Raw genomic sequence first — 25745 nt, 5'->3', positions numbered from 1 at the left:
GCAGACTTCAGAAAACTTCCTGTCTCCCTGAAACAAAACTCTCTATTTGATCTCCACTCAGTCTCAAACCTTTTTCATTCCAACAGCAAAACATTGCACAAATGCACACTATTGCGTGGTAAAAAGACACATAAACTTCTCGTAATTGTGTTTTTTTGCATGCCAGATTTTATCTTCTAATACAATTCAGTCTGTAATGGAATCTAACAATATAAGCTTGTGTTGCCAAGAATTTTACGACTTCCAAATACAGGTTTACGCCACACACGATACTTTAACCTGCGATTTCCTTACTCCAATTACAGGGAAGTGTCTTTACCCTGAGGGCTCTGTGATAAAATCCATGGAGGGCTGGACACCGCGACCTCACGGTCACAGGTCACTTGTGTATGCCAGATTTAGCATGTACAGCTTAAGTTCATATGTTCCTCATGAACACCTACAAAACTGCTGACAATTTGTCTAAATCCTCTAATTCATTATAGGTATATAATACACGTCCACGTAAAGCCAAAAGAAATTACGCTTGAAAACAATTTTCAGACTTTTGAATCCCACATATAAATCACCAAAACACGATCACCGGAATTAGCTTCTTTTGTTCCCAGAACTTCTCGAAACTCACTTTTTCCAGGTAACAATAATCTTGACTACAATTAATCGCTGACAACTTGCATTTCCCTCAAAGCAGAAGCTCTGAGAGCAATTTGGTGCGTGTAACACGATCACAGGACTGGAAGATTCATGATTTGTGCAGCGATTATTCAGACACCACATCCAGAAGTGTGTTATGTTCCAGTAATTATCATGTAGGTGTAAATATCATACTCATGATGACCAACAGATGTCTTAAATTATAACGGAATGTTTTGGTCGACGGTATGGAAAAATGGAAGCACTTTTAAAATCAAATCCAGTTGAATATTTTTACCATCACTATTTTGCCACTAAATGTGTTGGCTAATATTTGAACAGTACATTGTATATAATGACCAAGGATATATTTCAATGCCTTTTTTCTGTTGTGCAAGTGAACAAAACTAGTGATTAATTGTTTTGAAACCACATGCTAACTGCACAAATCATATTTAAACTATAGCCTTTGATGTTGGTGCAGCAATCTCAATTTTCTAGGCTCCATTTTTATGAATTTCCAGTGACGCTACCTCTACTATGTCAACCGTGTAACCAAAGAGTAACGGGACCTCAGTTGCACGTTCCAGAAACCTAAAACAAATATAGTTAATCAATCCAATGTGACAAGCTAGACCTGATGCAAAATATTACCATGTCTTATTATTCAACATTTTTTGAAGTTCCTCCCATATTAAGGTTAACCCATTGTTGTTTTAGGCTTTCTGACAGCACATATGAATTTCAGCAGAGCGGCTTGCTAGGCTTAAGTGATTGAACTTAGAAGTGTGTGTCATATTCAGTGGCGCGTTGCAAGGCGTTATCAGTGGAAAACGTGCAACCAGAGAGGGCAGAGGATTTATGGAGCTGATTTATAGGTCTCTCACCTGCTCCCTGTCACAAGCCTTTAGGGATGTAGGTTAACAATGCAGATGCAGGGAATGGAAATTCATCACATTCTTCAACAAGTTACTCCCAATTGACTTTTGGAGAAAAAAAAGTTGAAAAGCCCTGTTAAATAAGGTCCTCATTTCCTCTTTAAATGGTAGCGTATAAAATAACTGTTTTAAAAACTAAAATGCTGTGAAAAAAAAAAAAAAGGTATTCAGAAATACACTCTGGTCAAGCTCAGATACTCCAACTATATTAATTATGACCTTCTTATTTACACAATCTTATTATTTACACAAATGTAAGTTTTTTTGCCATCCCAAAAATTATGTCACTTCCTGGAGTAAAAGAAGTCTCATATTCTAAGCAAGGATGCATTACTTGATCAAAAATACAGTAAAAACAGTAACATTGTGGAATATTATTATAATTTAAATGAATGGTTTTTGTTTTATCTTATGTTAAAGGGATCATCGAATGCCCATTTTCCACAAGTTGATATGATTCTTTAGGGTCTTAATGAAAAGTCTATAACATACTTTGGTTAAAATTTCTCAATGGTAGTGTAAAACAACACTTTTTTTTTACCATGTCAAAATCAGCTCTGTTTTTAGCAAGCCATTCTAGTCCATGTTGCTTTAAATGCTAATGAGCTCTGCTGACCCCGCCCCTCTCTCCTGTGGGGTGATGAGCAGTACTGTTTACTTTAGCTGCGAAACTGGCTAACTAGCACATTATTAGGAAAGGCTATTTGCAAAGGATCATAAGCTGGATCACGAATGATTTGTGCAAACATAGATGCATTTAGGCAGATCAGGGATCATAGCATTCCCTTCAAAACGAAATTAAGGTTAATCCTCTGCGTCTTCAGCGGCTCAGATGTCGGGAGTTAATGGCGACAGCTATATTCATTATTACATCCAACAACAAAACACCTCAATCGCTTAATCAGAGACATTCTTGTCTTCCCCTGCACCGGAGTCAACACAATGGTGGACACCTCTCTAAAGGTAAGGTTAGGTTTAAGGTAAGACGGAATAAGTCAATCAACTATCGTGGGAGCGGTTTGTGCAGAACTACGTCATTCTGACAGGGCTCTCAGAACAGCCTGATTTGAGAAAGAGGATTTTAAAATAGGGATTTAAAAAAAAAAAACACTGGGTGGATTTTTATCATTATAGGATGGATGTGTACACACACTTCTATGTACAACACACATTTATGTTCAAACAACTTGTAAAGTGAATTTATACATCCGATGACCCCTTTAAAACATTAATTATTCCTGTGATCAAAGCTGAATTTTCAGCAGCCATTACTCCAGTTTTCAGTCACAACATGATCCTTCAGAAATCGATCCAATATGCTGATTTTGTGCTAAGAAAAAATATCTATTATTATTATTATCAACATTGAACACAGTTTTGCAGCTTCATATTGTTGTGGAAAAATATTACCATTCAAAATTATGGGGTAAGACTCATTTTTTAATCAAGAACACAATAAATTGATCAAAATTGACATTACTTATTATTATAATACAAAAGCTTTTGAGCAGCAAATCAGCATATTAGAAAGATTTATGAAAGATCATGTGACACTGAAGACTGACGTAATTATGCTGAAAATTCAGCTTTGCATGACAGGAATAAATTACATTTGAATATATTACAATAAAAAATGTAAAGTGCAATATTTCAAAATACTACTGTTTTACTGTAATTGGTGAGTATAAGAGACAGACATCTTTAAAAAAATTTAATCCAAACTTTTGACAAAAGTATACTAAACAGATGAGTGCCGTTGTCTAATTTGCCCAATGATCAGATCAACAGAGTCAAATCTGAATATCGAGAATTATTTACTGTGTGAACTGTGAAAAATGGAACAACCTATTTTTTAAGAAAAGCCCAAAAGTGTGTTCCTAACTTCCACTGCAAGTACTTCAAAGAAACAAAGAGAAATGAGGCAAAAAGCTTGGAAAGTCACTAGGTCTTCTGATAGTTGAATGTTTCAGCTCTCTGGATGTTTATTTTCCTGTCTCTGATGGTCTGCCCAGTGGATTCAGTCAGTCAGAGCGGTAGTGAAGGATGAGGAATGCATCTCTTTCTGCTTACGTGTTAAATTTGAAGGTAAAAGCTTTGGTAACACTGGCTGACCTTCCTCTGTGCTGTACAGCTGTGGACTTCAGTCGATCCCTGGAATGGACCTGGAGAATCTCATTTTGGAAGACAGTAAGAGGATTAAATAGAAAGTCATAGGTGCTAATTTGAGTTGTATTGTCTGAGGAGGCAACTACTAAGTATAACTTTGCTGTTTCCTGTGTGTTTATACAGGCTCAGAGTCAGCCGAGAGAACCAGCTGCTTCTGTAAGAGCATCATTACTCTTATACAGTATACACTTATGTTCACAAGCCTTTTCTTTTTTGAACATATGAATACTTTTACTGAAGTAACAGTACTGGCATTTGTAATTTTAAAAATGTCAAATAAATGCGGCTCTTTTGAACTGTATATAAAAAATCCAGAAAAATGAATCATGGTTTCCACAAAAATATCAAGCAGCCATGGCTGCAAAAAAAAAAAAAAATACACCCCAGAGGTTGTCAGCCAATCATATTTCAGTCAGTCCTTTTTTTGCGCAATATGCATCAGGCGGTCAGTGAATGGACTGTGGGTGGTCCGTAATATCAATAATTATGTAGAATTATAATTCAAGGATTCTGAGGCATTACATCAGCTGATGTCTCAACAAACGTGATTTAACCAAATGCATTATCATTCATTATCTACCTCATTCAGTGTGATTCAAACCATCCATAACACCATTCATTTCCATAAAAAACTCCTCTACCTCATCTGTTTGTTTTGCCAATATGAGGATAACATCATGACGATGTGGCCTAGATCAGGATAAATATACAAGGGCACAAGAGTCTGGCCTGTCATGACTGACAGTGCATACCGTGGCATGTTTTAATAAAGGCTTTCTTTATATGACCGTTACAGAATACCACAGCTGGAGTTCTGGAGGCAGTGCCGTTTTATTGGACATCTCCAAGCATGTTTCAACTCAGCAGCCCTGCTTCAACATGCTGCAGTTCTCTAATAAGATGCTGGTCTAATTCAACAGGACAATTTTCTTCAGCGCATTATATGAGCAATCTGCTGTGTGGCTTGTTTTTATGACACACTTTAAGGCGGTTTCTGTGCAGTAGGTGGCCCTCATACCTTTCTGGGTTTGTAGAGGCACAGTATGAGGAAGAATAAATGAAAACAAACCCTCAAAAGTGGAACAAAAACATGAAACATGCCATGTCAGTGTATTTCACTCAAGCTCAAACATATCAGTCTTTGCATGGCTAGATCATATTTCACCCCAAAATGAAAAGAAATAAGACATTTTAAAGCAAAATATGATGTATTATTTTTTCCTTTGAAACAAATGCATCTGCACTGTAAAAAAAATAATAATTTTTTTAATAAAAACTTTAGCATTGTCACCCTATTTTAATGACAGTTAGGCAATTTTTATTGTTATGCAAAAATAAAAGAATTTGTAAAGCATAAGCATTTATGCATCATGTTATCATTTGTTGGACTGCTTTTAAATAAAACGGAAATCAAAAATAAATTTATTTATAAATATATATTATTTATTTATGCAAAAAATTAAATTATGTATTATTTTTTTCTTCAGATTTCAGGGTGACCTGAACATGTTTAATGTTCATTTTGTCTTTTACTTTTATTATAAATGCATCTGCACTGTCAAAAAAAAAAAAAAAAAAAAAGATTTTTCATATAAACACTTTTTCATTGGCACCCTATTTTAAAAACAGTTGGGAATTTCTAATTGCTGTTATGTAAAGATAAGATAAGATAAGATAAGATAAAAATTAAATCGAAATTTACTTATACATCATGTTATTTGTTGTATTGCTTTTAATTTAAATAAACAAAAAATATTTTAAGGCTAACAATAAAATAAAAATAGGAAAAGAAAATGGTGCTAAAATATGCTTCATTTATTTATGCAAAACATAATGTATTATTTGTAATACTTCTGAGAATTGATGTGTATGTAATTAATAATGAAAGAAAATATGACAATAAAATAAAATTAGAAAAAGAAAATGGTCCTAAAATATGCTTCAATTATTTATGCAAAATATTATGTATTGTTTTTTATTTTGATTTGGGGTGATCTATAATGTGAATATATTTTAATGTTCATTTTGCGCTTTTAATTTTATTATAAATGCATCTGCCCTGTAAAAAAAGATTTTTTGATGTTGTAATTATAACATGATTGTTTATTTTACGTGAAAATTCTATTTCAGTCTTTCTACTTCTAAATTTCACATTTAATTCGATGTGTTATTGCTTTGTAGTTACTTGTGAAATTCCTATCGATTCCTGAGTAAAAATGGTGAACATCCAGTGTGCTGATTGGGCAACTGCCTTGTGTCAGCAGAATAAATATATAATTAAATAATTATATTTGGGTGAGAGATGACCTACAAACTGCTCTTTCAATCCTGTGATTAATTACAGGATGTATTTACAAGGTAATTGATATCTAGAGCAAACAAGCAAACACGGTGGCCATGGCCAGTGTCCAGCACAGAATCAGAGCATGTTTCTTAGCCTGACTCTGACAAAGATGAGAGGAGGATCTTATTCCCGGCCCTGACATGGATACGGAATAAACAAAACAAGCACATTCTCTGGTTTTTCACTACCCAGAATACCCACAAACATGTAGTTCCTGTTGGTCACCTGTAGCCCAGAGGGGGTCCATGTCCTTACTGCAAGTGTTATAACAAACTGTTGTGAAAATGAGAGTAGCAGACCATCGCTGTGTCCTCTAGGGAACTTTCCATGTTGACCGCTCTGCTATTCAGCTCTGATCTGCTGCAACAGGAACATCTCTGGTGTTATTGCAATTTCAGATGAAGCAAGAAAGCTCCAAAGTACTGTTTCTATTTGAGTCCGGCTCTGTGAACTATGTAGTCTGTCAATCTCAGTTCTATTGCAACCACCTGGTTTGCAAGTGGAGTGAGTTATGATTTTCAAGGCTATCACAAATTTTCCCTTGGCATTTGAAAGCAACAGGCAAACAAGTGCTCCCAATGGATTGTGCCTCAATTAAACTAAAATATGGCCATGAGAAGTTCCACTTGATGCTTTTAGGAGTTTATGGTTGCTCTAACTCACTAAAACCCCCGGTTTATCGAGTCCAAGCAGTCAGTCATTGATGCCCGTTCTGCTCTTTTGGTTACTGCAAATACCATTAGTTTGGTTTTGACGTGCTATATTCATACCCACATGGTATATGAACAAATTAATGAGGTTTTAACATGGACAAATCACAACACATGCTTAGATTTAATTTGTTGTATGACCATATTGCAGTACGTAATGTTTCCCAGCTGTTCTGCTGGAGTTTCTCAGTGGAGCAGGGAAGGGTAATGGCCATGTTGGTTGGTCTGGTGGTTTTAACTCTGGTTTGAGTTGTGGTCCTGTGGGATACTGAACAAAGACATTGAGAAAAATGGTCTATAGTTCAAAATCTTTGTTTTGTTTGATGTTAAAGGATGACAAATGGTACATTTTACTGACTTCAATAGTATTTGAAAGAAATAACAACTTAAAAGTATATTTTGTCATGTTTCTATAGGAATTCTGCATACCTTCACAATATACTGTGGCCTGCTGTACATGTTTTCTTCATCTTTGATTTAGCCTTTTATTTTACTTCAGTCATGTGGACTATGTGAACTACCTAACACCCAAATAAACAAATACAATTAAATGAATATAAAAAATAAAAAGAATCAAACAATAAAAAAGCAAAATATGAATGAATTAATGAATATATATAAAGCATATAAAAACATGAAATATAAAAAAATAATACATAAAAAATAAATGAATAAATAAATGAAAAAATAAAATGAACAAACGAGTAAACAAAACATTAAACAAAAATAAATAAATTAATTCAACCAACAAACAAAACAATTAAATAAATTCAACCAGCAAACAAACAAACAAATAAATTAAACCTGCAAACAAACTAATCTAACCAACAAACAAACAAACTAATAAATCCAACCAGCAAACAAACAAACAAATCCAACCAGCAAACAAACAAACAAATCCAACCAGCAAACAAACAAATAAATCCAACCAGCAAACAAACAAATAAATCCAACCAGCAAACAAACAAACAAATCCAACCAGCAAACAAACAAATAAATCCAACCAGCAAACAAACACACAAACAAACAAATCCAATCAACAAATAAACAAATCTAACCAGCAAACAAACAAATAAATCCAACAGCAAACAAACAAATAAATCCAACAGCAAACAAACAAATAAATCCAACCAGCAAACAAACAAACAAATCCAACCAGCAAACAAACAAATAAATCCAACCAGCAAACAAACACACAAACAAACAAATCCAATCAACAAATAAACAAATCTAACCAGCAAACAAACAAATAAATCTAACAGCAAACAAACAAATAAATCCAACAGCAAACAAACAAACAAATCAAATCAGCAAACAAACAAATAAATCCAACCAGCAAACAAACACACAAACAAACAAATCCAATCAGCAAACAAACACACAAACAAACAAATCCAACAGCAAACAAACAAAAAAATCCAACCAGCAATCAAACACACAAACAAACAAATCCAATCAGCAAACAAACTAATGCATCTAACCAGCAAACACACAAATCCAATCAACAAACAAATCCAACCAGCCAACAAACAAACAAATCCAACAGCAAACAAACAAATCCAATCAGCAAACAAACACACAAACAAACAAACAAATCCAACAAACAAACACATCCAACAGCAAACAAACAAAAAAATCCAACCAGCAATCAAACACACAAACAAACAAATCCAATCAGCAAACAAACTAATACATCTAACCAGCAAACACACAAATCCAATCAACAAACAAATCCAACCAGCCAACAAACAAACAAATCCAACAGCAAACAAACAAATCCAATCAGCAAACAAACACACAAACAAACAAACAAATCCAATCAGCAAACAAACTAATAAATCCAACCAGCAAACAAACAAACAAACAAATCCAATCAGCAATCAAACACACAAACAAACAAACAAATCCAATCAGCAAATAAACTAATAAATCCAACAGCAAACAAACAAACAAACAAATCCAATCAGCAATCAAACACACAAACAAACAAACAAATCCAATCAGCAAATAAACTAATAAATCCAACCAGCAAACAAACAAACAAACAAATCCAATCAGCAATCAAACACACAAACAAACAAACAAATCCAATCAGCAAATAAACTAATAAATCCAACAGCAAACAAACAAACAAACAAATCCAATCAGCAATCAAACACACAAACAAACAAATCCAATCAGCAAACAAACTAATAAATCCAACAGCAAACAAACAAAAAAATGGAAAGGAAGCCCCGCCTTCTGAATGAAAGAGCCAATCGCTAATCGGTAAAGTCAGCCTTCACTGCAGCTGCAGTTAGAAGTCCCGGTTGCTATAGAAACAGTCAGCGCTCTGAGACGCGCGCTCAGGACTGCGCACGCGCTCTGGCTGATCTAGCCTGAGAAATAAGGTTTTTATAACGCTATTTGAGCAAAAGAAACAACATTTATGACACAGTTGTTGTCAGATTTCATTGGTAATTTCAAATATGAAATTTAATCGTAAACTTAGTGAACAGTTTTGGAGAATTTGATGTTTCCCCATACAAAGTGATAGGACCTGCTCTTGGATGCCCGAGAGACGTTTCAAAGATGTCCGCCGAGTGACAGGACATGTCACCATCAAACAAATCCAACAGCAAACAAACAAGCAAAATCAATCAATCAAATAAATAAATCAAATCTCTGGTCCTTAATTAGGACTTGTTTTGCCTATTTTATAATTAACCAAAAAATTGAGGTATGATTCATGGATAACACTTTATAATAAGGTTCCAACTAACATTAGTTTTTCCAAAGAAATAACAGTGAAAAATACTTCTAAAGCATTTATTAATTTTGGTCGATGTCAATTTCAGCATTTACTAATCCCTTTTTAAAATCAAAAGTTGTATCTGTTAATATCATTTAATGGACCTGAGCTAATATGAACTAACAATGAACAAATGCATCTGTATTAACTAATATTAACCAAGTTTATTACAAACTACTAATATTGTATCAACTGATGTATCAACTGATGTTAACTTATGGGACCTTACTGTAAAGTGTTACCTATTCATGTCATAACACCGACTTGTTGAAGTCTAATATTTAGCTTTAGTGGATTGTTCAAATCACCATCCCTAAAAGCAGAACCAAACAAGATGACTTATCCACCAATAACAGCATGCTGAAAACCAATCTTCAGAACTGGTCTGACATCTTAAATGACCCAGCACAAAGCATTCGAGAGGTCTGACTCGTCAGAAACAGAAATACAGACGAGAATAAACTACATATCTGAGAGAGCTCATGCTTTGCCGACCGTGGAAAAGTTTACAGAAAAACACTGCAATGTCCATAAATAGCACCAAGTTGCAGAGTTACCACATAAAATACAACACAGCTGAAGCTTTCACACAGAAATAAGGCAAAGTGTTGATATAAATATCACATTTATTGCTTTTTCTGAAACGTGCATGTGGATCCTGACTAAAACGGTATGATAAATACATCTATAGCTCGTGATTGATTACGCTCCACCACTGTTATAAGTCTATCATCTGCAGATGTTGCTGACACAGCACTTGTTTATGTCAGATTGACCTTGTGAGCATGTGCGTCAAACTCCCTCTGCAGTATCTTCGACTCCTGACCGACTCCAAGGGTCCTCGCTGATTTGTGCCGGGGAGGAGAGAGTCGGTTTAATAGGCGAAAGAGTAAAGAAAGCAAGAGGGTTGGAAGAAAGCTTTTCTTTGTGTTTGAGAGCATTTGGCCTCAATGATTCCCCATCCACCTCCTCCTCTCTGCCTCCTCTACAACTCAGCTCCTGACCACAGGGTCCACTGGGACACCAGCTCTGTAATTCCATACAAGTCAAACATGCTCAACTTCTGTTTCCATTTTGAGGCAAAGGTAAAAGCACCCCTCCCCCATGAAAAAGGCTTTGTTTGACAAGCATCTCTCTCTGTATAAGTGAAAAGTGGGCACCAGACTCGGCCGTCCATGTTTGTATCTTTTCAGTGGTTCATTTATAATTCACTGCAGGGGGTGTGAGGCAAATCTTGAAACCATATCAGCAAAGATGTTATTCATTTAAGTGTGATGGGGTGAGTTATTGGGTGAATCTCACGAAAGCCTGTTAAGAGCATGTCCAGGTCACATTTCACCCCAAAATCCAAAGAAAAAAACAGTTGATGTTGTATAGTTGATGCATAACATGTCCAAAAATATGAATAAATGAATGAATGAATGAATGAATAAAAAAGAAGAAGCATTTTAAATGGTCTATATAATAATAATATAATTTATAAACTATAATAATATTCTATGTATACAAACACATAAAAAATATGCATCAAAAATCAAAATTCACAATCATTATTCATTTTGTATTGTGATATTTTATGACAATTAAGCACATTTCACCCAAAAAATCTCACTGATCTGATGTTTGCCATTCTTTGCCATTACCAATCATTATTATTATAATATTGTATTTTTTAAATAAATTATTAATATTTATTAATTTATTATCAGCATGAAGGACAGTACACAGTACAGGTTATTTATTTATTTAATCGATCACAGTATAACAATTTGTCGGAAAAAAATGCTTAGTTGTGAAAAAATGGCCCAATGCACAAATGCACATTCATTCATTCTATAGAGAAATATGACCCAAACATGTTCTTTTCTGTTTATCACCATCTGGTCCAGGATTCCCATCGTCTTTGTGCAATGCAGGGGGGCCCATAGAGGTCCACTGCCGAAATTCAGAGAACCTGTGTCACTCACAACAAAAACTGTCCACAGAAAACCAATCATTTGCAGTCAGCATCCGGTTAATTACAGGTCCACATACCACAGTCCTGACAGAATGGATAGAAAGAGGTCTGAAACCAGTACACTGGTCCCTAACCTCTCCTAAACCCGGTTCACTGTGTAAATAAACTTTGATTGTTTATGCATTTACTCAACGATTAAGAGTTTGTTGCTGCACTTGCTGTATTCCAATCCATTGTCTTTTATATTTATTTTTGCATGCAGTAGATAGGTTTCATCTTAAATACTATAATTAGTGGCGCTTGCTAGGTGTGCCATTTCTGTTTTTAGTGATCAGACATGGCAGATGAAAAACTGGTGAAAAAACAAAACAAAAAAACATAGGGACTGGAACCATTTCAGAGACTTGGGCAAGTAACCAACCTTCTAGAAAACACCCAGAACACCCTAGCAACCCCCTAGCAAAATTCCAGCAATCGCCCAAGCAGAACACTTTAGCAAACACATGGCAACCTAAGATTGTATACAGAAGTAGTCCACTAGCAGCATTTGATCCCCAAACACTGATTCATTTCAAGATGAACTCTCTAGTGTCTGGCACTGGATCATGACTGATTATTACAGATTCCAGCCACTTCTGAAGTATCTTTGCCTTGGCATTCATACAGAAATGAAAATAAGTACTAGGTAGATCACAGGCCAAAATACACAGACTGTAAGAAATGTGATGCCTGTTTGCAAAAATGAACATCCATTTATAGGGTTTTTTACATATCAGAACTACAAATTGCACTCAATACAGCCAAGGGAATCAAAAATTTAAAAATTGTTCATGCTATATATAATATTTAATATTTTTAAATGCACTGTCTTTGGCATTGAAAAGTCAGGGTTATCAGTTTGCGATATAATTAACTGAACATGTTTACTTGACTATTTGACTAAAACAAGTCTGAATTTTGCATTCTTGAAGTGTAATTCTATATTCATAAACAAATGTATTAAATTAACACCTACAATTGTAACATTTCTGAAACTATTAATAAGAAATGCATTTAATTTGATTGATTTATTTTCCTCTTCTATAATTTTATATCTTACTTTTTATTTTATTTTTTCCCTTTTTTGGTATCCTATGCATCTTTTTGCTGTAATGCAATTTATTAGATTAATATCCTGTGCACTGTACAACAACAACATTTTATTGTATGTTAAATGGTTTTTTGATATCTGTTTAAAAAAATAATGGTCTGAATTAAACTCCTTTTAAGGGACTTGCAATATAAAAGCAAACTATTCAAGCTAAAGGAGAAAAAAATACAACTAGGCACTAATATACTTTAAATGTGAAGCTTTGTAAATGTAAATGTTGAGGTAAAAAAAAAAATCATTCAGGACCAATACAACATCCAGTGATCACGCCTAAACTAAACCTAAACTAACCTGAATAAAGTAAACTGCTATTACCAATGTTACCCTGTTTAGTCCGGTCTACCAAACATCCACCTGTGGGAGTTTACAGCTGAGTTACATTGTTGTCAACAGGCTAATAAGTAACACGAACAAGCCAACTGAGAATTGTGCACTGGTATTTAACAGAAGCAGTGAAGAAAACAGTATTGCCCAACTTTAACTTGGTAATCAGAAGCTGATTCAACAAGTCGTTACCTCTCCAAAAATCACCCTCAAGCAAGACAGGACTGGATTGCTTTTTTGTAAAATAGACGTCTAAAAATGTAACAAAGTGTGAAAAAATGCTTTTAAATAAAAAAGTAATTCCACATGTATGCCATCATCCATCTTTTCAAATTAAAATATGAAACAGCATAGCTTTTGTCTAAAATACAGATGCTTACAATTGTCTCCTAAAATGAAATAATGCAAACATTGTGTTAAAGGGGCCAGAGAACAGTTGGAAAACGTAACTGATAGCTAGGTTTAGCCTTTGTATCTATCAGCAGGTTTTCTATCACAGTCCCACAGTGGACCCCCTGAATGTAAACAGGACAGAGGTTCTACAGGGTAAAAATATCCAGACACAGACTGAGGCTCAAGCATTACTCTCCCATTTGTCCAAATCATAGTATTTAAGAGATAAGGCAGTGTAAACTGGATATAACTAAATCCTAGAAAGCTGTTGCCACTGCACTTTACTGTACAGCAGTACAATGCGACTAGCATAATAAATCATGAGGTGTTTCAATTATCATTTTAACATCTTGCAATTTCAATTTCACTTCTTTGAAAATGAGTAATGTTACAACTAGGGATGGAAATTATATCACTTAACACTTCTGGTTCCATTCACAATTCTTTCAGTACTTTAAAGCGATAACTCATGAGTTTGAGACCGATTCATTCAAAAGAACCAGCTCAATAAGAGTCATTTGTGAATCTAACTACTGACGCTGAATTTGTTTGCTGTGTGTAACCAGTGAGGACAACAAAATGAAGATTACAGACGGCTTTTCAACACCTACTGCATAGACTGCTCTGCTGAAGCTAAAAAGAAAAAACATCTGTGAATAGTTAAGTCTGCTCACCTTGAGGTGAAAAGTAAGTCTAAGAATAAACATTGATGGAAAAAATATACAGTTCCATCTCAAAGTTTCAAATGTGTTTGAAGAACTGTAGTACAAATAGTAGGCCACACTGCCAACGCTTCAAGAATCTGGATCAAAAGCAAAAATATTGGCAAGGATGGACATTCTGTCCTAAGGAGGCATATGCACATTTATGTCATCTATCTGCACTGCTTTATTACTGAGTAGCCAACATATTTGATCACAAACTCTTGCGTTACAGATATAAAATGCATACAGACCACTTAAGACTTCAGCCAGGCTTTTTATTGGCATCTTACATGAAGAACCTTCAACATCTATGAAACCTTTCAATTGCACATAAGGTTCTTTACACTCCTATAAAAAATGTGGGTTCTAAAAGGTTGTTTTGACCCAGGAATGCCACAGAAGAAGCATTTTTGATTTTTCAAAGAACCATGTTTTTTTTCTTAGTATGAAGAAAATTTCAACAAATGTATTTTTTTCCACTATAAAGAACCTTTTGTCCAATTAAAATGTTCCATGGACGTTAAAGGTTCTTCATGAAACCATCAATGCCAATAAAGAACCTTTATTTTTAAGAGTTTATAGTGGGAAATGCTTCTTAATACTGAGCAAACTTCTATTGCATCACAGCAAAAAAAAAAAAACATTTTGGAATCTTTATTTTTAAGAGCATGAGACTCTCTGAACTGAAATTCGCGAGGTTTCTCATATTTGGAGAGAGATTCCTCAACTGTGCTCATTAGGCAAGAAAAACTACTAAGAAGACCTTCAGTAAACCTGCAGGGACCACACCAAACAATTTCCACGTGCACAGGTCTGGAAACCAGACCCCCATGGCTTCCGGCCCTCAGTTGGATTCAAAGCTAATAATGCAGTCGTCCGTTTGATCCAAGTTCAGGATAAAAGCTGACAAAAAGCTTTGCTCACGGGGAGCCAATTCTCCACCTTAATTAGAAACACAGGAGAGCGGTATCAGCGACATCACTCTTTAGCCTAAGAGCCGTGTTGGGTGGTTGGCAGGTGATTGTAAACTAATTATTGTATATTTAAAACAAATCATGCCTCTTCCTCTGCTGTCCCTCTTCTCCATGGAGGAAAAGGGTGGAAGAGATCTGGCGTCCAAGACTGTTTCACATCGAGTCACGTAAACTACAGACCTGAAAAGAGGCTTTGTCGACTTCCTCCAGCATTAAAGCAGATGTTTGGCTTGGGTTTGGACCAGAGTGGCAAAGTCGTACAGTGGGAAAACTGAAACAAGAATGCAGGGTCGAGAGTCACTGTATAATAGGCAAACACAAAAAGTTAAAGTGGTTAACAGAAATCTCCCAGATTCAAGCTTTGTTAACACGGTCTCCAAAACAGTTCTGTGAGTTAATTGTTAATGTTAGCACCATCAAAGCTAGGTTTTTATAAACTACCTTTAAACCAAGCTATCATTTTCTCAAACCCCAGCTTAAATGCATGCTGCTGTCATGCTGAGAGCTATTTCCATTTAGTCTAAAATAAGAGCTCTGGCCCTAATCTAGAACAAAACCTTATCTGGTTTTATCAGCTAGTTTGTGCTTCACGCCAAAACCGGCACACAACCCCAGAAGGCTTTGAATTGGAGGCACCTCAGGGCTGCGATTGGATCCAGATGGAGTTTCTGCTGCCTTGTGAAAACAAGCTGGCCTGCGTTGGCCTTGATCTCCAACTACCATCAGCAAAGAGTAGTGTCCTAACTAGACAAGTGAAGATACACTCTAGTGATAAAGTGCCATTCAAACAAAGCAAAATGAAACTAAATAACAAAAGAACATTTACATTTATTCATTTAGCAGATGTTTTTATCTAAAACAACTTCAAAAGAAAATATGCATAATAAAACCGTAAAAATGTAGTTTGGCATGCCACCCTCAAACGAAGAGTTCTATATTGTAAACTTTCAGAATTTCACACCTGGTTATCTGCCTGTTCAACAAAAGTGAATCCATGCATGCTAACTACTTATGTGCATAAAAAGCCTGGGGACCCCAAATCAGCTTCAAAATATACAGGAGAAACTCTCAGCGTAGAACAGTGATGGAGTCGTGTTTCACCACTCTATAATGTAATCTCCTATTATTCTGTGTCCAGTCACAGCTAATTGACTCAGGATGTTGGCTGATGATTACCTTTAGAGGTTTTTCTTCTGTCCACAAGAGATAAAGGCTGTACTTATGAAGAAAATATGGCATAAACACAGAGCTTATTAGTTATGAATTGGAAAGATGTGGTAAAAGTAATTGACAAGGCACTGTTTAGTTGTAAAATAAGAGATATAATATATAGTCAGTGGGTTTTGAATCACCCTGAAGGAGGTTATTTTGTGATAATGATCATTGACTCTCACTTATTACATGGCTACTTACAAAATAAATAAATAAATGGACATTTAAGCTGAGTTTAATTTATTTTGTGAGAAGACAAAGACGGTGTGATTGGGGAGACATGAAACTGGGGACAACGTTTAATTTAGAGTCATCATACAAACATATTTGACTGCTGCAATAAGATTAACCAATCAGAATACCGTATTCTACAGAGATTGTGTTCTGTTGCACAAACTGAGAAGCATAACCAGTTGTCTCGTTAAACAGAGGTGAAGAGGTTCACAGGAAGGACTTTACCTAATTTGACAAGCAAGTCCCACAAAAGAAACCATCTCCCCTTAAAAACTTTTATTGACTCAACGGATGTTTTCTTTTTCCACTGATTCTTAAGATGTGCAGGAGCACAACAGGATAAAAGGTCCCATAGGCAAGTAAAATAAGGTAGAGGATTGTGGGACAGTTGCCTACAGCTGGGGCAGGATTCACAAAATGACAAAATAGGGACCTAATTTAAAAAATTTTGTCCTATAATTACGACATAATCAGTGCATCAGTGCACACACACACACACACAAATACAAACACATTACACATTTACTTGAGAGAACACAAACAAAGACTTTAATTTTCTTCTTATGAAAAAAATAAGGTCTTAATATCTGAGAACTTTAAAAATGTATCTTAGGGTCATTTGATTTTTTTTTTTTTTTACTTAGGATTTTTGTGAATTGGCTTCTGGTCTCAAAATACATCTGCATTGTTTCTGTTGAAGCTACAGAAGAAGTGATTCTATTTTTACAATTCCAATCAAACAGTGACTCATAAATGTATCAATATGCGTAAGCGGATCTACTGCCATGAGTCCAAAACCAAAGTAACTTCTCTGACATTATGACTTCTGTTTTCATTATGACAATAGTGACTGTACCAAGAATTAGCTAAAACTTCAAATGACTAAACTTAAGAAACGAAAGAGTCATTAATTAGTTCTCAGAAGGTTTATAGGATGATCGGTTGTGCAAAAGGAACAGGATGAGTGATTCATTCTTGCTAAATATTTCTTCTGAAAATCACAGTGTACACGTGATTGATTGCAGACAGTGTCGATCAGAGTTTGGCGTGAAACTACTTTTGTAGTGCACTCAGAAGACTGCTGAAAATAATCACTAACAGCTGATCTCACATTGTACAATTTGGTGTCACAAAGTGCACATTTACAAACACTACATGAAAATGCACACGCAGATTCTCCTAATACTGCCTCAAGCCAAAGATCGCAATGAACACAGTCCCAAAGAAAACGTCTCGAGACTCTTATGTATAACCAACCTTCTCTTCTGATTTAAACTCAACATGAAATCAAAACTTTCTTAACACATTCCCCTGGCCTTATTGTTGATGACTCATTGATTTTTCCACTTCTCTCCAACCACCTATTGCCAACAATGCACACTTATTTTTTTTTTTTTTAAATAACTGATTCAATTTCTGATGGATAAAATCAAGTCCAGCTAATTTTATAGTATGCATAGTATACTTATTAAACCTAATGCTTAATACTGTACAATATGTAAAGTGTTATATAGTGAACCTTATTTGTTTATACTGTAGGTAGTTATAGCTTAAATGTTGTTGTTTTCAACATAGGAAATGTCTAGTTTAAAGCAACTATATGTACGTTTTACTTTGAAATATCAACTGCAAAATCATTCATATGGTACTGACTTGCGAATGGCTTCTGTTTCTTTCCCAACAAATGGTACGAAATTCTGTGAAAAGTGCAGATTGCTTTATGGCAGCAACAAATACATGTGTACAGCTACAACAGTGAATTAACTGTAGGGGGCTATAAAGTCGCAAACATAACTACGTTGCTTTAAATATGAAAAGTATAACACACATAAAATAGAATAGTTTTACAATACAAATTTAAATGCATTAAAATATGTACTATAATGTTCAAAGATCAACAAAAATGCCAGAAACTTCCTTTACCCTGCTTAAACACTAAACAGCTCAGCTGTGATTTAATCTAAAGAGACTGTGAGCATGCATTAACTTCACCCTGGGTAACCACCAAAACACAGGCTCATGTTCATCAGGCCACAGCTGCTCCTTATTGACCAAAGCAGATCCAGCACTTCAGTAGGGTGACTGCTCCACTGCGCCACTTATATATGATTTCATTTCCTCTATACTAGACTGGATGCCGAGAACTTTGACAACAACACTTGACAACCCGCCCAGTGAAAGCCACGACTGACACTTTACACACGCACACCGGCACAGCATCAATCACCACGGCAAACCCTCACCAGAACTGCACCTGCACTCCTTGAGCTCACTCACCTACACTCGCACCTCCGGAAAACATTTTCACATTTAAAACTGTCTACACCTCATTCATTTCACCACAGAGACAGAAACGTATAGTGACAGAACAATATGCTGTTGTTGGTGGTGGTGTTTTCTTTCACAGTTTAATGGGAAGCAGCTATTTGTCATTTAGCAAATGGAATGAAAATATATATATATTATTTTTTTAAACATAATTTTACATTCTGTATGTCTGTCTATATTATTATTATTAAACATGTTTCATTTAACAAAATATTATTTTATATTTATAAAAATAAATAGACAAATCTATAATTCTTTAATTCTATATAATACATATATGTATATATAAAGTGGGTTAATATAATATAATATAATATAATATAATATAATATAATATAATATAATATAATATAATATAATATAATATAATATAATATAATATAATTAGTGCTGTCAAATGATTAACTGCGATTAATCGCATCCATAATAAAAGTTTTTATTTACATATTATACGTGTGTATACTGTGTATATTTATTATGTATATATAAATACAAACACATACAGTATATATTTGAAAATATTTACGTCATATTCTTATATTTTATAAATAACATGACATATTTTTCTTAAATATATACATGCATGTGATTGTATTTATATATACATAATAAATATACACAATATACACACGTATAATATGTAAATAAAAACTTTTATTATGGATGCGATTAATCGCAGTTAATCATTTGACAGCACTAAATATAATATAATATAATAATAAAAATACCAATCTTTTTTTCCAGAAAAATAAACAAAACATTTTTTTTAGAATATGTGTAGATAATATATATTGTATTTACATGGACAGCATTATATTATATTACATTTTTTTATTCGCTAACAGCTAAAAAAATACAAACCAGATTTTTCCAGAAAAATAAAGAATATAGAAAATTTACTGTAGGCCTATAGATCTTTTTTTTTCCAAGATCTGATAGAGTATATGTATATGTTTCAGTTTTTTTTTTTATGAAAAATGAAAGTCTTTCAGGTCATACCAGATTTTTCAAGCCTTACTGGAGCTGAACAACGTGTTCTATTATCTTGGCTGCTATCTTCCCAATAAGGCCTATCCAAAACATTCTGTTAGAATCGGATAGGCACCACATAAGTTATTCTAGCTGGGATAGTTAAACCACTCCAAAAGTTTGACGCCCGTTGGTATTAGAATGACTGTGACCTTATACGCTGGAGCTCCTCTTTGGAGCAAATGAGTTTTAGGTCAGTCAGTGGTGTAAACGTGTCTAAATGTATTCCACATATGCAGATCAGTTTCAGATATATTCATTAAGGAACGCTTCATTGAGCTCTGTTTGTGGAAGACCAGTAGATAAGTATGAACTCAAGAGCTGAGATAATGAACTGACTCGCATCAACACTCAGATCAGTGTTTGCTTTGGGAAGTTTTGCTGGTTACACATTCTAATTTCTGAACTCTGTCCAGATGGCTACTATCTTTATTCCATATCCACAGTTGCTCGGAGTGTTTTTGTCTGGAAAAGTTGGCCCATGTCAGCTATTTAACTGAGGGGCAGTTACACAGCTCTGAATTTATCACCCACACCAAGAAAGATATTTAGACTGGATGAATTCCCTTTCTTTTCACTGACAGAATTAATTTATTTCTGAACGTTCAAATAAAGATGACTCGGAGAACTTCACATTAAACCCAAGGGCTATGTTATGTACATGGCATTTAAGTACCTATGCAAAAATATACAGTAACACTAAGAATAAATTGCAACTCATGATAGAGTCATTTAAATGCAACCAATTCACTACAAAAATCATGGAAACAAGGAAATAAACTCAAACTAAAAAAATCTTAGCAGTATCATTTTTTCTGGTTTTAGTTAACTATAATAACACTATCATACTCTGTAAAAAAATGGCATTAGAAAAAAATCAGTGGATGTCAGAAATTCACTGTAACAATGTGTCTATTACGGAATGGCATATTGGTGCCTGTAGTTTTTCACCCTATAACTGTATATTTTATTAAGTAATATAATGTTAATATACCAAGATTACGGAACCACCAAAATCTGTTTTTACCTTATAGTGTGGTAATAAACATCATAATAATACAGGTGGTCAAAAAGAAAACCACATAAGGAATCAGAGCCTATAAAACATGGCCAAGACAAACAAAGAAAAATCACCATCAAGGTAAAGCACTAAAATAATGCTATAAACATTACCTAAAACACCCTGACGCACTCTATAGATATGAAAAATTTGAAGAAACAACTGAGAACATCTTTTACAATTTTATACAGTTTTGTTTCCCAAAACTATATATTTTTCAGTATTTACAGTAAGATTACATATTATGCAATGTTACACGTTGCACATACAATGTTATACATTGTACATGCTAAAGTAACTTACAGTTAACCAATAACCGCTGTAATGTAAAGAACTATATAAATCATGGAAACATATGTTTAATTAATTTAATTAATATGTTTAATTAATTTAATTAATTTTTACAATATTCAACTCAATTAGAAGTTAGAATATGATACTTAAAAATTTAAAGTGGCAACCAAACGTAAGTGTTTGAATTTAGGTAGGTGGTATTTTATTACACACATTTTTGCAGTGCATACATTATTGTTTCACTTTCAAGGCTGAACATGATACATAAGATGCTGAAAATTAATTATGAATCCTACATGCTTCTATAAAATTTCTCACAATATCTCTTCTGCTCCATTAAAACCAAGTCAGTGAGTGGCAGCAACATGAAAGCTGAAAGATTCATGCCAAAAACAGTCTCATCCCCACCCCACTGCCCTTTGTCATTCAGCGACGCTCACCATCCCAGCGACGTGACATGGGCGCCTGGAACATTAACCTGAAATGCTGTCACATTCCCAGCTGTCATCAGGCCTGGCTAATAGCACAAGCATGCCAGCGCTATAATTCAGAGAGGAGGATTAGCTACACAACATGTTTCAGCTCAACGGTGGGCCCAAGCCGCAATCAGAGGGCCGTCGTATTTATGTGCGCTTACACTGGCGTCTCTCGAGTACGGTGAAGAGTGCAAAGCCAGAACAGAGGGGGCCGTTATGTGTCGAGGGGGCTAGGCTCTATTAGCAACTGTCCTGCCAAGATATGCTTAAATTCCAGCATGAAGCAGGACTTGTGTGGTTTCTTCTCTGGCAAGAGAGCGTCATTTTTCTGGTTTCTTTCGTTGTGCTTTTTTTCAAAGGTTTTTGAATGTGGATTTATAGTAGTTGGCGCTCAGAACGTTTAAGGACACCAAAGTCTGGATTAATATCTCCTGGGAAAATCGCTTGCTCTTGATGATCTCGCCCCATCTTCTTTCAAAGTATGTTGTGACGATGGCGGAACCTCATACAGATGTTTGTTTTTGGTGAAAATGATAAAAACAGAAAAGAAACACCTAGCCAGGATTGAGAAAGCTGAAAGTAGTACACAAGATATTTACTTTAAGACAGAAAATATTTCATCTTAATCAGTCAATTTTGCCTCAAGGGGGCTGTTGAATAAACATTGCATTTATGCAATGAATGTGACTTTGTTGCCAAGAAGCGCCTGGAATGTTTTTGTTACCTCAAATTAAATCTGTCAAGCAATGGTGGATGCATTTCATTTCTTCAGATAATAGAGAATAGATCTATATTTTTCATATTTTTACAGCTCTCTTCAGAAAGCACTGGTTCTAATGCAAAACAAGGACCACATCTAGAGAAAATAAACTATTCTAATAAGCGTACCTAGAGTGATAAGCAACTCTGAAAGCATAGCAGATTAAACAAATATTGGATTTCTTTTGAACAGTGCCAGTGCTAATGTTTAAATGGCAAACACTGCTCCTATGCACTGATTCACTACACAAGCACTGAATATTGTTTCATTTTTTACAGGGATAGTTAGTTCCCTTTCAGTCGGTCACTCCGAGTCACGTCGGATGACCGACGAAATTGGGATCTAGCCAGAGAGACCAATCCACTTCGAGTGTAACTAAACGAGCCAATGGACATTGGCATGCGATCGTTGCATCCAGCTGCCGCTGATCACAGCGTGAGCATAAGAGGCAGCAGGTGCACTGCATTAATTCATCCTTTCGCTTCGGAGCGGAGCGGCGGTGCATCACTGCTGCTCTCCTATCCTGCGAGTGAGAAAGAGCGAGCGAGCGAGCGAGCAAGTGAGTGAGTGTTGGCGTTACAGTGCAGCACCGGTGGTCGCGATCCCACGGGAAGGAAAAGCGATTTCCGTGAAGACGGTCACACTAGGAGTGTACGGTGACCAGCTCCCCTGCGTGCTTCAGCACTGAAAGAGCAAATTTCTCTAAAAGAGCTACACGGGTGATGTCCGTTTCCTTCGGTGCCCCCTCTGACGCCCAGATGTCGATCGCTGCATCGGAGGGTGAGCACTCTCTCTCCGGGGATGACGACTCGGCTGCGTTGCCCCCTTCGGGTGTGGTAGCGTTGTCCGAGCCAGACCCAGAGATGACGGCTATGCTTTCCCGGGCCACCGAGAATGTCGGGCTCATGTGGAATCCTCCACCGCGTCCCGATCCTTCGAGGTTGGACGAGTGGCTTCTTGGTGGGGGTCGTGCTGGTTCTCAGCGCCCCCCTCCGGTGCCATTCTTTCCGGAAGTGCATGAGCAGCTTACAAGATCGTGGAAGGCACCTTTTACTGCCCGAAACAAATCTTGTCCTCGATGGTGGGGCCGCTTTGGGGTACGCGGGCAACCACTTGGTGGAGCGGTCTGTGGCCATGCAACTATGTCCAACAGCCGCTACCACCCTGCGGGGTGACCCGTGTCTCCCCTCACGGGCCTGTAAGTATTCGTCGGTTGCTGGCAGGACACTCAGCCCGTCCAGGCCCCCGCTAAACCTGGCGGTAAGCGCAAGTGCAAGAGGCCCTGAGACGGGCGACCCAGAGATGGAGGAGACTGCTCATCGGGAGAGGGTGATCGCACCACTCCCTCCCCAGGAGGAGGGCCGGGTGGAGAATCTTTTGTTTTGTTTTGCTTTTGTTCCCAAAACATCTATAAAAGAGCGATTTCCTCAATCTCTGGGTCTCAAGAGGAGGAGAGTGGTGAACCGTGCATCACGGGATCACTTCCCTCCTCCTCTCTCGCCAGGCAGCGGGTGGTTGCCCAAGAGCACCCCTCCTGCCCATTCGTGGAACCAGGTAAGGGCGGTAGCACTCGAGACCCCGCCCCCTGCCGTCACAGGCCCCAGGGTCCCAGAGCAAACTCGTGCCAACGCAGAGGATCTCTTTTCTCGGCATGGAGTTGGATTCGGTCAACCAGACAGCACACCTCACCCAGGAACGTGCTCAGTCGGTGCTAAACTGCCTCAAGACTTTATCAGGCAGGACGGCGGTCACACTGAAACACTTTCAGAGGCTCCTGGGACATATGGCTGCAGCTGCGGCCATAGTTCCGCTCGGTCTGCTCCATATGAGACCGCTTCAGCACTGGCTCCATGGCAGAATCCCGAGGTGGGCGTGGAAACGCGGTACTCACTGGGTTCAGATTACACCGGCCTGCCGCAAAACCTTCAGCCCGTGGTCAGATCCCTCATTCCTTCGGGCAGGAGTGCCCCTGGAGCAGGTATCCAGGCATGCTGTGGTATTCACAGATGCCTCGGCCACCGGCTGGGGAGCCACGTACAACGGGCATGCAGTGTCAGGGGTTTGGACGGGTCCCCAACTGCGTTGGCATATCAATTGCCTCGAGCTGCTGGCAGTACGCCTTGCCTTGAGCCACCTCAGAGGGCGCCTTCAGGGGAAGGACGTTCTGGTCCATACGGACAACACTGCGACCGTTGCGTATGTCAACCGGCAAGCCGGTTTACGCTCCCGTCGCATGTCGCAACTCACCCGCCACCTCCTCCTCTGGAGTCAGAAGCATCTGAGGTCCCTTCGTGCCATCCACATCCCGGGAGTGTTCAATCGGTCAGCCGACGAGCTGTCTCGAGCAGCACTTCCAGGGGAGTGGAGATTCCATCCCCAGGTGGTCCAGCTGATTTGGAGTCGGTTCGGAGTTGCTCAGGTAGACCTGTTTGCATCTCCGGAAACCACCCACTGCCAGTGGTTCTGCTCCCTAACCGAGGCAAAGCTCTGCACGGATGCACTGGTGCACAGCTGGCCCCAGGGCCTGTGCAAATATGCGTTCCCCCAGTGAGCCTACTAGCACAGACCTCCCTCACTACCCTCTTGGGATTTGGCATTGGTGCTAAGAGCCCTACACACTGTCCCCTTTGAGCCTTTGCAGTCAGTTGAGTTGACGTTTCTCTCTATGAAAACCCTACTCCTGCTGCATTGGCCTCGATCAAGAGGGTGGGGGACCTGCAGGCATTTTCGGTCGATGAATCGTGCCTTGAGTTTGGGCCGGCTGACTCCAGTGCAACACTGAGGCCCCGGCCTGGCTACCACTCCCTTTAGGGACCAGGTAGTGAACTTGCAAGCGCTGCCCCTGGAGGAGGCAGACCCAGCCCTAGCTTTGCTCTGTCCTGTACGCGCACTGCGACAGTACGTGGATAGAACTCAGAGCAGCTCTTTGTCTGTTACAGAGGACAGCAGAAAGGGAAGGCTGTCTCCAAGCAGAGGATGGCCCACTGGATAGTGGATGCCGTCACCTTGGCCTATGAAGCACAAGGTGTGCCCTGCCCGCTCAGGTTGCGTGCTCACTCCACTAGGGGGGTCGCATCGTCCTGGGCGCTGGCTCGTGGTGCCTCGCTAGCAGACATCTGTAGAGCTGCGGGTTGGGCGACTCCCAACACGTTCGCTAGGTTTTATAGCCTACGTGTCGAACCAGTTTCCTCCTGTGTTCTCACCTCAAACGGGTAGTGGCACTGAGAGGCCTGACTCAGAGTCGGCTTGCGGTATCCTTACGCCTAAT

The sequence above is a fragment of the Barbus barbus genome (assembly GCF_936440315.1).
Source record: "Barbus barbus genome assembly, chromosome: 30".
In the NCBI taxonomy this organism is placed as follows: Eukaryota; Metazoa; Chordata; class Actinopteri; order Cypriniformes; family Cyprinidae; genus Barbus; species Barbus barbus.
The sequence above is the reverse complement of the archived record's forward strand: the minus strand, read 5'-3'. Positions refer to the sequence as shown.